Here is a 12,170-nt window from a genome sequence, read left to right as displayed (position 1 = left end):
TTCTTTCATTGTAATATGCCTCTAAGGTTTAGTAACGTTCTCATTTCTATTTTCCTTTTCAAGTTTTATTAAGAATCTATTCAAGTTTTATTAAGAATCTTAAGCATCTTGTAATTAATTATGTTTCTTGTTTCTCATTTTCTTTGGAAACATTATCGAAATTTTGAAAACAATTGAAATAAGTTTCTTGTTTCTGTTTCTTTTCAAATTTGTTATAAAACATATGCAACATCAGATCATTATTGTCTTATCCAAAACTCACATCATTGTCCTTGCCTCTGCATGGACTTCTAAATCCAATCAATTTTGAATTGAAATATACCTTCCATTTCTCTCCATTTGAGTGCTTTTATAGAGCACTTTTTTTTGTATGTTTATCACATACATATTATCATAGGTATTGGACCATGCAATTCTATTTTTATTTATTAAAAGTGAAGGAATGAAAGCAAGAAATAAGAACATTATCAAATAGGCCTTCAATGATTGCATTCTTTTTTTAGAACAATGGGAGTTTAAGCGAAAGATAGTGCTCTTTATCTTTTAGTACAAAAATGAGAGAGTGGGTGCATAAGTCTCCACCCCACTTATTGTACTAAAAAAAGAATAAAAAAAGAATAAAAGTGGAAACCATGAATCATGCCATTGTTTAACTACTCAAGTGTTAATTAATTATCAATTTGAGTCAGGAGAGATGTAGTTCAAGACTTAGTTTACTAAAATGTCAAGAAATTAAAAAAAAAAAAAAATTCAAATGTACACGGAGTTTCAAACTTTGGAAGGTACCAACACCACATCCTTGCATAGTAAATTGCTTGTCCTTATTTATATTTATATTTTCAAAATCTTAAAATTGTGGGGATGGTTGGATATATATTTGCAGTATTATATATATATATATATATTTTTTTTTTTAGTTTTATTTTTAGTTGTTTAACTTAGTCCATTCACCATCCGAATTGAATAGGAGGGAATAGCTATGAACTTGTTAAACAAGTATCCCCTTACAAAAGGAGCACAGTATCTACCATCTCATAGAACAAGAGCCTTTCCCATCCCAGAAGTTGTTCTGGTACAATCTGCAACCAGGATTGTTGTATCTTCGAAGTGTCAGATTTTCTCAATAGACAACATTTGCGAACGTGTTGGTCTCAATCCAAAATTTACAGGCTTTTTCTTTACCTCTCTATTTTACTGTTGTTTATTAAATTAATTATTTGTATTGATGGTTAATTATTTCAAAAATTTCTATCCCTATATATACTTCCAACAACATTCACAACCAGTTAATTCATGTTAAATTACTAAGTTGAGCATAGTTCAACTGATTTAGGCAGATCGTGAATTCTAATTCCCACTTGTTAAATTTTCGATTAATAATTGTCTTATTCATTTAAAACAAATAGTCTAATCTAACCCAACTTTTTGATTGCTTATTTTTTACTGAAGGACAGATACCTTTGTTAGATTTTTTCATTTCTTTTTTTTCCTTTCCATAGTTGTAATGTTCTCTATATATTGGGATATATAGAAAATATAACAATTATATTAATTAAAATATGATCCTGAAATATCATATAGAAAAATAATTTCATTGACCAAATATAAACATTAAATGTCAAAGTTTCATCTATTCTATCTAATATAGTTAGTTCAATGTGGTTAAAGGTGGTACTAAACTAAATGGTTCAAAGGCGTCTCTACTATTTTAAAATAAACTACATAAACATAATTAGCTGAGAGAAAAAAGGCCTAAGACCCCAATCTTGAAAAGGCCTCGTATTGTTATACATATGATATATATGCTTGTTATTTATTTATTTTAGTTTTTAATTATAAATATTTCCTTCTAAGATTGAAAATCCAGGCTCATAAATTATATAATTATCAAAAAAAAAATTATATAAAAGGAAAATAAATGTTTTTTGAAAGGCATATATTGCTTATAGAATATTACTGACCATACAATTTTTTTTTCTAAGAGAAGCTTTTAAAAATTAAAGTTGAAAAAAATTGTGTTTGAGAACTATATAACAAAAAAAATTTAAATGGATCCGCAATATTGTCTTTATTGAAAATGATATATATCAAAATTTAATACATAATTTTCTTCTAATTTGGAGAGCTTTCCTCTAAAACCTTTTTTATGTGTTTCTCATATACTCTAATAGAATTGTTCCTTTTTTCCGAAAAAAGATGCATATTTTTGTATCTTCAAAGTAAGAAAAATATAGCTAATATATATATTCTATGTTACGCAACTTCCATGTTAAAATTTTGACTAAAACTCAATATCATCTGTGCATTCCAAAAAACAAATATAACACATTTTCCATTTTCGATAGGTGAATCATATCTTTTAACACCATGAGTAATTCAAACTTTTGGTGGGTTCTTGAATAATTATTCTATTCCCATAGCCATTCAAAGAAAAAACCAAACCAATCTCAGCTGTGTTGTCTCTATCCCTATAAAAATCCTCCTCTTCCCTTCTCATACATAAACAACCACACCCACTTCCTAAAACCATCAATATCAAAATCCCAAAAGAAAAAAAGAAAAAAGAATTTGAAAAAGATGATTCAATTTATCCATTTTCCCATCATTATCGTTTCTTCGATTGTTGTTTCACTAGTGTCCCCATCCTTCTTCACCAACGCCGTCGACACATGGTGTAGTCGAACGCCATTTCCTGACGTGTGCAACCACTTCTTTAACGCCAAACAATTCAACCCAACGAAGCTCTCAGAATTCAAAAAAAGGGCTCGTAAAATCGCCATGGACAACTCTCGCAGCAGAAACCCTCACAAAGCAACTCGGCCTTAATAGCCGTACCGAAAAAGAGAGCGCCGTTGGTCGATTGCTTACACCTTTACAAAACCACAGTCCTCCACCCTAACAAAACATTCTCCCACAAATGTTCTGATTTCGATATTCAGACGTGGCTCAGTTCCGCACTCACCAATCTCGACACGTGTCGTGCCGGGTTCGCAGACCTCCACGTGGCTTTTCCGCTGCTGCTGAATAATAATAAGGTGACGAAGTTTATAAGCAACAGTTTGGTGATGAATAACTACTCGGAATCCGATTCGGAGACGGGTTATAGAAGGGTGTTTTCGACGTGGGTTCGGGCCGGGGACCGGCGGCTGCTGCAGGCGAAGTCGCCCAAGGCGAATGTGGTGGTGGCGCAGGATGGGTCTGGGAATTACCGGACGATTGTGGCGGCGGGGAGGAGGAGTGGGAGTGGGAGATTTGTGATATATGTGAAGAAAGGGGTTCATGAGGAGAATGTGGTGATCGGGAATGAGATGAAGAATATAATGCTTTGGGGGATGGATTGAGGTACACCATTATTGCTGAGAGTAGAAGTGTTGGAGGAGGTTCTACAACTTTCAAGTTTGTGAGTTTCTCTGTATCCTTCTTTTTTTTTTTTATCTTCTTTCTTTTTGGATAAAAGTAGATATATTTTGAAATTTGGAATTAAAATAGGATAATCTGAAAGACTAAAATAGAATTTACATCTTTATTTGAGAAATATTTCACCTCTCTCGAATTAGAAAATTTAATTAAAAGAAACTTTTGTTTCTTTTTTAATACAACAAAGTGAAAGTAAAAATTTATTTAAATTCACGACATTTTTACTGTGGACATATGCCTTTAACCAGTCATGCCTTTAACCAGTTGTCGATGACACACATTAATCAAACTTTTAACCTGCTATGCTTAAGTTGTGATTCAACTTTGGTGAGATGAAGCTAGATGGAAAGCTTCATCTTGGTCCACAAAATCAAACCTTTTTTTGTAATTACGATATCTCTACCATTTCTCTCAATTGGAATGCTTTTCTATAGTCTCCCTTTCATTTACCTTGATATGTTTCTCACATACTGATGCCTAAGTTAAGTTAGTTGAGAGATCTTTGCCTCAACTCAAGTCTGAATCCTAACCCTTACAAAATGTCACGTAGACAACCATCGGGTACATAAACTTGTATTCCATCTGTCATGGAATCAAGCCGCTAAAAGCCTAAAACTAATCTTAGCTAGGACTGTGAACTTTTAAGCTATGCTCAACTTGGTAAGGAATACTTTTCATATTAAATATTCATAGAATTCTAACCGTAATCTTTGTTGGATGAGTTTGGCAACAACTCTTTGTAATGCCTTTGAGTTTTTATGACTTTGTGCAGCTGTGAGCGGGAACGTTTTATTGGCCGTGGCATAACATTCCGCAACACCACCGAACCTGAAAACTACCAAGCGGTAGCCCTCATGTCAGGCTCTGATCGCTCCGTCTTTTTCTGGTGCGGCTTCAAGGGATATCAAGACACTCTCTACGCCCCTTCCCAAAGACAATTCTAAGAGAGTGCTACATCTACGACACCATCAATTTCATGTTCGGCAATGATATCGTCATCCTCCAAAACTACATAATCTTAGTGAGAAAACCTATCCACGGGCAAGAATGCACTGTCACTGCCCAAGGCCGCATGGAACCCAACCAGAACACCGGAATCTCGATCCACAACTCGAGGGTGATGGCCGCAGCCGACCTCGAACCGGTTTGAAGCTCGGTTAGAACCTACTTGGGGAGGCCATGGAATCAGTACTCTCGAACAGTTTACTTGCAAAACTACTTGGATGACTCGGTGAGCCCTACGGGATGGTCGGAATGGAGTGGTGATTTTGGTCTTAATACATTGTATTATGGAGAGTATAAGAATTTTGGGCCTGGTTCTTGTACTAGCAACAGAGTCCAATGGAAGGGTTATAGAGTGATAACAAGTGCCACGGAAGCATCAAAGTTTACTCTTGGAAATTTTATTGGTGGGATCATGGCTACCGAGACTGGAGTGCCATTCACTACTGGCCTTCGAAACATTTGAAAATCAGTGATTTTGATCTTCAATTTGTTGACTTTTAGCTAGATAAAACATATTAATAATTAAGTTGGGATTATTGTGGGTAATTTGTAACCTCTTTGATTCATATAGTTGTGATTGCCAATATAATACACCATTCTTGGGATGCTCTCGAAAGTTATTATTTATTCTTTCTTTTTTTTTTCATTATAATTTGGATCTAAATGAACCCATTTTTTTTTGGGAATCAGTGTAACTATTTAATATAATCATAAAATATTAAAATGTAGTTTTTTTAATTATAATATAATCGGTCGGTCGGTACCAACGGGTTCATGACTGCTGACCGATCGACTCGTCGGTTCTGATTTTTCAAAAGTGACAACCAAACCGCCTATCTCGAAAACCGATCGATCGACCTGTTCTTGATCGATTTCGATCAGTCGGCTCGATTTTCGGGACCGATCAACCTCTTCTCGTTATGCCGATAGAGGAGTTGGACCTGTTGTCTCTCTTTTCTCTGTCTTTCGACTTCTTGGGCGAGCTGCTTTTGTAGGATTTCTTGTCCTTTGACTGGATAATGTCATCTGCCTCAATGAAATTTCTAGCTTGCTTGAGGTAATCCTTTAGAGTTCGGGCTCTAATTTCTTTGATAATTACTAGCTCAGTCTCTCAATGGGTCACCTCATTAACGAACGTTGCTTGGACAAAGGTGTTGGTGCATTTCTTCACCTTGATCTGCTCTGCAAGGAATCTTTGATGTAATCATGAAGATATTCCTTATGCTTCTTTTTATGGAGAGCAGATAAGTGTCAGACTGTATGATTTGCTGGTGAGCTACTAACTGGGCTATGAACGCCTTCCGAGGTGCTTCCAGATCGAAATGGAGTAAGGCACTAACAACCTGTACCATTTCATTGCAGAGACTTGTAGGATGATAGAGATGTCCTACACTTCATCACGTCAAAATATGTGTGAAATTTTATGATGCACTCGAATGTTTCTGTGTGATATACTTGGTCGATTGAGCTGTTATACTTGTCGAAGATCGACAAGCAACTCCCTTACAAGACCGACAAGTTAAGAATATAGTCTGAATGAAGGGTGGCTTCAGGCTCGTCATCATCAAAAGTAGGCTTGTTTTTGGTCTTTTTAAGGTCGCCTTTGATCCCGATGACCAGTTCTCTCTTCAACTGGTCAACTGTATATGTATGCTCATATTGCCTACAGATTCCTCATCGTGTTGCTTCTTATGAGTACATCCTATCCCTGAGCTCGTTTATGGATGATAGTGTCTCGTAAGTCTTCATCTTCTCTCTAGGAAAGTCGGGAAAAGAGAATGATCGTAAGGCGAGGTCTATCGTTCCTGACGAGAACGAGCTTCTCAATTGGTCAATACACGCCTTTCTTGGTTTAATGGTCATCTAGCTTCTGCTTGCATTTCATGGGATAACAAGGGATCTCAGGCTCATATGCAGTTCGGTGGTCTGGACCTCCTCTAGAGTAGATTTGGTCTCCTGGTATTTGCTCCAGTTGTTGGCTTAGTGGGTTTTGGAGATATGGGAGCCTTCTTCTCTGGTATGTCGTTGTTTAACAGATTCGAGTGTTCGATGTTATAGTTGTTAGAACCTTGGGAATCGTAAGCTATTTTGAAAGGAACTTTACATAAATATTATTCCCACATATGGCATCAAATGTTGATGCATGATTCTATATAAAGAAATTATTACAATATATATAAATAAATGATTACAATGTCTAGTCAAAGTCTATTTTTAGATAACAATATATTGGTGGAGATTCGAAATCTCTAATGACTTTTTGGTCGAGAATATATGCTTAGTTATATTGAGATTCAGAGGGATAACCAATCAATTCATGTTACATTTTAAACAGCGCTAACATCATAAAAGCTCACTATCCCCAATAGATTGTTTGGGTGGCTTGGGGCCCTCAAATAATATCTTTGAGGTATTGGTCAAAGGGCCACCTACTCTTCGATAATAAAAAATAATGAAAATAAAAACTTCATAAAACCTCAGTGAAGATCTTTTATTTCCATGTAAAAACAAATGGTCAAATCCAACACAATATAATGTATTGATTGCTTATTTTTTAAGAAGGAAAGGTTGACAAATACATTTGTTAGATTTTTTCTTCTTTTCTGTAATTGTAATATTGTGCAGATATAGGAATATCTAGACGATATTAACATTGTATTAACTAAAATGTCTTGAAATATTTGAAGATAATTTCATAAACCAAGTATGTACATTTTTTTAGTACAATAAGTGTGGTGGGAGATTGCACTCACAACCTCTCTATTGGAGATACATGTCAATTACCGTTGAGCTATGCTCACTTTGACAAGTATAAACGTTTTAAAACGCGAACTTGCGATATTATATATTCTATCTAATATAGCTAGCTAGTTCAATGTAGTTAAAAAGAGATTAAATTTGAATCTCTGCCTATATTTACTTCTTTTATTTATCTTTCTTAATTGTCAAACCTTCAATGGGGTCAAGACAAAATAATCCTCACCAATCAATACTAATCAGTACTTTCCAATTTATTTTAGTTTTTTTCTTCCTTTTATGTATTTATCTCTCTCTTGCCTATTCCGTTCTACTACATAAACAGCCACTTACTTCATTAAAGGCTAAAACCATCGATATCAAAAAAACCCAAAAGAAAAACAAATCTGAAAATGATGATCCAATTATTTCAAAAGCTCCATTTTTCCATTGTTCTCTGTTGGACACGAATTCGAGCTTGCCGCTGTCATAATCGGAGAGGTAAGCCAGTTTAACGCACGGATGAAATTAGAAATTTTCCTAAGGTTGCTCAGGTCAGAAGCTATAGTCCGAGGTACGAAGTCAAGCCGACCTGGGCGAACTCCGTAAATGTGTCTCATCCGCCCTCGACAACACGCCAGATTTTTAGGGTGTGTCAGAGTGTGTCAGAGCTCCTGTTGGGCCCAGTTTCTATAAATAGAAACCTTAGCCTTAAATGCACGGTAAGCAATCCTAGATAAACACAGCAAGTTAGCTCGGATTAGAACTGACTTGCTCGTCGGAGTGCTAACTTTGTTTTGCAGGTCTCGAGAGGGTTGAGGGCAGGTGTCAGATCATTGACCGTAGTTCGTCCCCAACATCCCGATCTACGACTATCCCGAGCTTAGTGATTTCGAGCTCAAACATCTGGCGCCGTTTGTGGGGACGACACATCTAGAAGTCAGTCTCACTATTTGCAATCCGAGTCGAATGCCGGAACCCGCTCCCAGCAGTCACGATCCCAGCTTTCACCCATCCGCTCTCCAGCAAGGGATGCTGCCACTTCCTGAGCCCATCCTCACCTCACGTACTCTCAGGTGGTTGCGACCCCTGTCGTCGAACGACGGCCCCAGGTGGGGGTGGTCAAGGAGAATGGAGGTCGGCCAGCCACGTCAGATCCAGTAGCAGCCCGAGTCTTCCACCTCACCTCAGATCAATTTCCGCCACTTCAGCTTCAGGGGAACGGGCTGCCGCCTCGTGCGCCCCATCTCCGCAGCTGGGGGAACACAGGTGCGCGCTCAGGGACAAGTGCTGACGTGGGTATGGTGGCTGACGTGATCGCCGAACTTACGGAAGTCAAGGCGAGGCTTGAAGTAGTTGAAAGAGGCAACGAGATGTCTGGCTCCTCCATCTCCAGGGATCCCATTCGAGGAAAGGGACCGATGCACCCAACCAGAAAGGCGGAGTATCAGTTCCGACCTCACAGGGAGGCCCGAGCTGGGGAACCTTCACGAAGGCCACAGCGGGTGAAGATGGGCGCAGCCTTGGGAGCACAGGCGCATAGCCGCCCTCAACAGGATTGTCATGTGGAAGACCGACGCCCAAGGATCCGACCAATCCGGACTACCCTGACATCGTTTGACAGCTACAACGCCCGACAGGGCCGGGGAGAAGGGCCACCGAGGCGACGAAGTGGTGTGCCCGAGGATCGAGAGCATTGGGACGATGGTGAAGAAGGAAGCCTAGAGGTCGACGATCGAGAGAGGCCTTCTAGGGAGACCACTCATTTCGATCCGAGGTGGATCTCCTCCGAGATCAATTTCAGAAAAAGATAGAAGATCTCAAGCGACAATGTAAGCCAGTTGATCCGCATCGCGTGGCCGAGCAAGAGGAGCCGCCTTTTTCCCAAACGATTTTGGACGCACCTATCCCGCCGAGGTTCAAAGCTCCGGTCATGGGCTCCTACGACGGGTCTGGAGATCCGGTTTCTTACGTGGAAGTGTTTGAGGGGAAGATGGATTTCCTGGCTGCGAGCGGCGCCATGAAGTGTCGCGCCTTTCAGATAGCCTTGGAAGGCTCGACAAGGTTGTGGTACCGACAGTTGAAGTGTAACGCCCCAAGACGTTATATACCATTCTAGGTAATGCTAAATAATCCACCTGTCTGACCTTAACTCTAAACACGAGATAACCAACTATTTGTGAAATAATTTAAATAAAATAAAGTTTCGACTTCCATCAATCCACCAAAAATATCAATTCTATAAACTGTCAAAATTTCGCCCTCCGTGGGCAATTTCAAAACAAAACAACTCATGTCCACCTCAGTGGCTAGGATTCTTAAATAAATAAAACAATCGTACACCTAAACTCCAATGACAACAGTGATGCGTATAACAATAACATCCATAAAAAAAAACAATAGTTCTAAAGAAACAAAATCGCTCATTGGGTCAACACATAACAATAAATCCTAACGCTACTCATAACAAACGACCCTTCCCTCTATCCTCGCTAACTCGACTAGTGATCTCTCCTCGGTCAAGCCCCTTCCACGTCATCACCACGGTCGACCCTGTTCACACCTGAAACAAATAAGGAAAAGAAAAAAAAAGGGGGGTGAGTACATAAGGTACTCCGTAAGTAGCCCTTCCTAACTAAACACAACAATCATGCTCACAGTCACCACATATAAAATAAAACAATAGCAAGACAATTAAATAGACAGCGAAAGATAACAACAATAACTTGACAATTACATACAAATAACCATGCGTCGGAACTACTGAGACTACAACCATATGATTCACTAGCCCTTGTCCCACCAGAACTAATACTCCCTCTACACCCCTTGTTGGTACTCCCCGTTTAACTTCTCGAGGCATGTCGGCTCTTGACATTTACTCCCAAGATACCGCCCCCCCCCTTTTACAGTGCTTGATGTTCGACCTTGCCATTTATTCCCAAGGTCTAGAACTGCTACTTCGCAAGCACCACTCTACTTTAGTCCTTCAAGCCTAACTCCTCGAGTCGCATTGGCCCTTGAAATTTACCCCCAAGGCCTCAATACTCCTCTACAGAAACTTGATGTTCGACCTTCTCATTTATTCCCAAGGCCTGAACTATGCACCAGTCCTTGACATTTATTCCCAAGGTACCGATGGCTACCCTGCGTATTGGCCATTGACATTTATTCCCAAGGTACCCGTACCTCTCCACAGAAACTTGAATTTCGGCCTTGCCATTTATCCTCAAGGCATCCACTCAAGGCTTGAATAACCCAACGATCGGTACACCTTTTCAAGCTAGGCATCCCACGGATTAACGAGCCACTAACCCGCCCCATCACCCTTGGCAACTCCCACTAATTCTCCCAAGATCACCTATAGGTAAATTTCTCACATTTCAATTCACAACACAATCCACCAGCATGCTTTGCATTGTAACAAACAACTCCAAATCAACAGTTCCCAACAACACAACAGAAACAAATTATCAGACTATCAATGTGAGCATTTCGTTTTCAAATTTGCTACATCATGCCATGAGACAAATACTACCAACCACAATAATCAACATGGTCCAGTCACATCCAACGATAAGGAAACATGCATTCTCACAATATCCAACAATGAAAACAGTGACACGTAACTTAACAACATCACTAAAAGTTCACAAAACCAAGAGCTAACAATTCATATATGCGTAAATGAATTTCTCAATCTAAAAATCAGCAGTAAGACTATTTCGTTAAGGCTAAAAACGCACGCACTCGCCCCTGGTGCTACTTACACAACCACGTCTCTACGTTTGCGTCGATCTCACACCTAAGCATAAAAACAGAAAAAAACAGCAATATAAATATATTGTTCAGCCTTCGAAAACAACTCTAAGAGGGTTAAAAGGGTCTCATTACCGCAAAATGACTTCGTGTAGGTGTGGGTAAATTAGATCTAGCTTGCAAAAGGGTGGGTAGTGTAAATCGAGCTTCGAACGGATGAAGATAATCGCCGAACCCCACCCAAAACACTGTTGTCCACGTTCTTGCAGCAGCGAAAAACGCTCAAAATGACCTCCAACGGCTTCGATTTGATGTCCGTTACTACAAAACAATTTCGCTTAGGTGTGGGTATTCCAAATCGATTTCGTTTAGGTGTGGGTAATACAAATCTAACTTCGAACAAAGGTGGGTCAAAGAAAATTACCGGGCTTCACGGATCTAAGCTATTCGAGTCGTTGGAGTTTGTTGGATCGAAGGAAAACACCACGAACAGCCACCACGCGCCGCCGCCGCCTGCTGCTGCCCAACGCTGCGACTGCTATTGCCCGACGCTCCCGCCAGCTGCTGCCCGACTCTGCACCTGCTGCTGCCCAAGACCACACGCCGCCGCCTGCTGCTGCCCGACGCCCGCGCCAGCTACTGCCCGACACCGCCTGCTGCTGCCGTCGCTCGCGCCTGCTGCTCGCTGGAGAGGAGAAATTCGAAAAAAAAAACAAGGGTGCCGGCGGCTTCAACAAAGAGAGGGAAAGAAGGAAGAAGAAGAGGGAGGGAAAATAAAGTGGTTTAGGTTATTTTATTTTTTTGAAACTTTCAACTTGGGCTTGGGCTCTTCCTACACCTTTCTTTTGTTTAAGGCCCTCTTACCCAAACACTCTTTGCTCATTATCAATATTATAATTTCGTAGTTGGTTCAATGGCCCAAAACAATGTCAACGAAACGGAATCCTTACTAACAATAATTTAATAATTAGCTACCCGTAATTAATTCACCATAATCTCTGCAGCAGTTCAAAATAACTGAAAGTCCACACTTAAGTAAAAGAAAACAAATAATAAATAAAATAAATATTATATATGTATATACTTTAAGAATAGAAGTCCCGGAACCCGAGGGTAAGCTAACCTGAGTAATGTGGGGCGTTACAGACTTCCCCCCTTCAAAAACTTTCGTCCTCGAAAGTTCGTTGCTGGAACAATTCAGGATATTGAGCCCTGATCTCGTCTTCTCTCTCCCAGGTAGCCTCCTCCACTTA

At 39.6% G+C, this 12,170-nt stretch overlaps 1 pseudogene; it reads left to right on the top strand.

Annotated features, from left to right (window-relative positions):
- Positions 1 to 2,577: 2,577 nt before the first annotated feature.
- LOC111023680 (pectinesterase 2 pseudogene) lies at positions 2,578 to 4,885 on the top strand (annotated as a pseudogene).
- The last annotated feature ends 7,285 nt before the right edge of the window (positions 4,886 to 12,170 follow it).

This window comes from Momordica charantia, assembly GCF_013281855.1.
Source record: "Momordica charantia cultivar OHB3-1 chromosome 10 unlocalized genomic scaffold, Mcharantia_2.0 BLBB01000010.1, whole genome shotgun sequence".
Classification (NCBI taxonomy): domain Eukaryota; kingdom Viridiplantae; phylum Streptophyta; class Magnoliopsida; order Cucurbitales; family Cucurbitaceae; genus Momordica; species Momordica charantia.
This window is presented reverse-complemented; position numbering and strand designations above follow the sequence as displayed.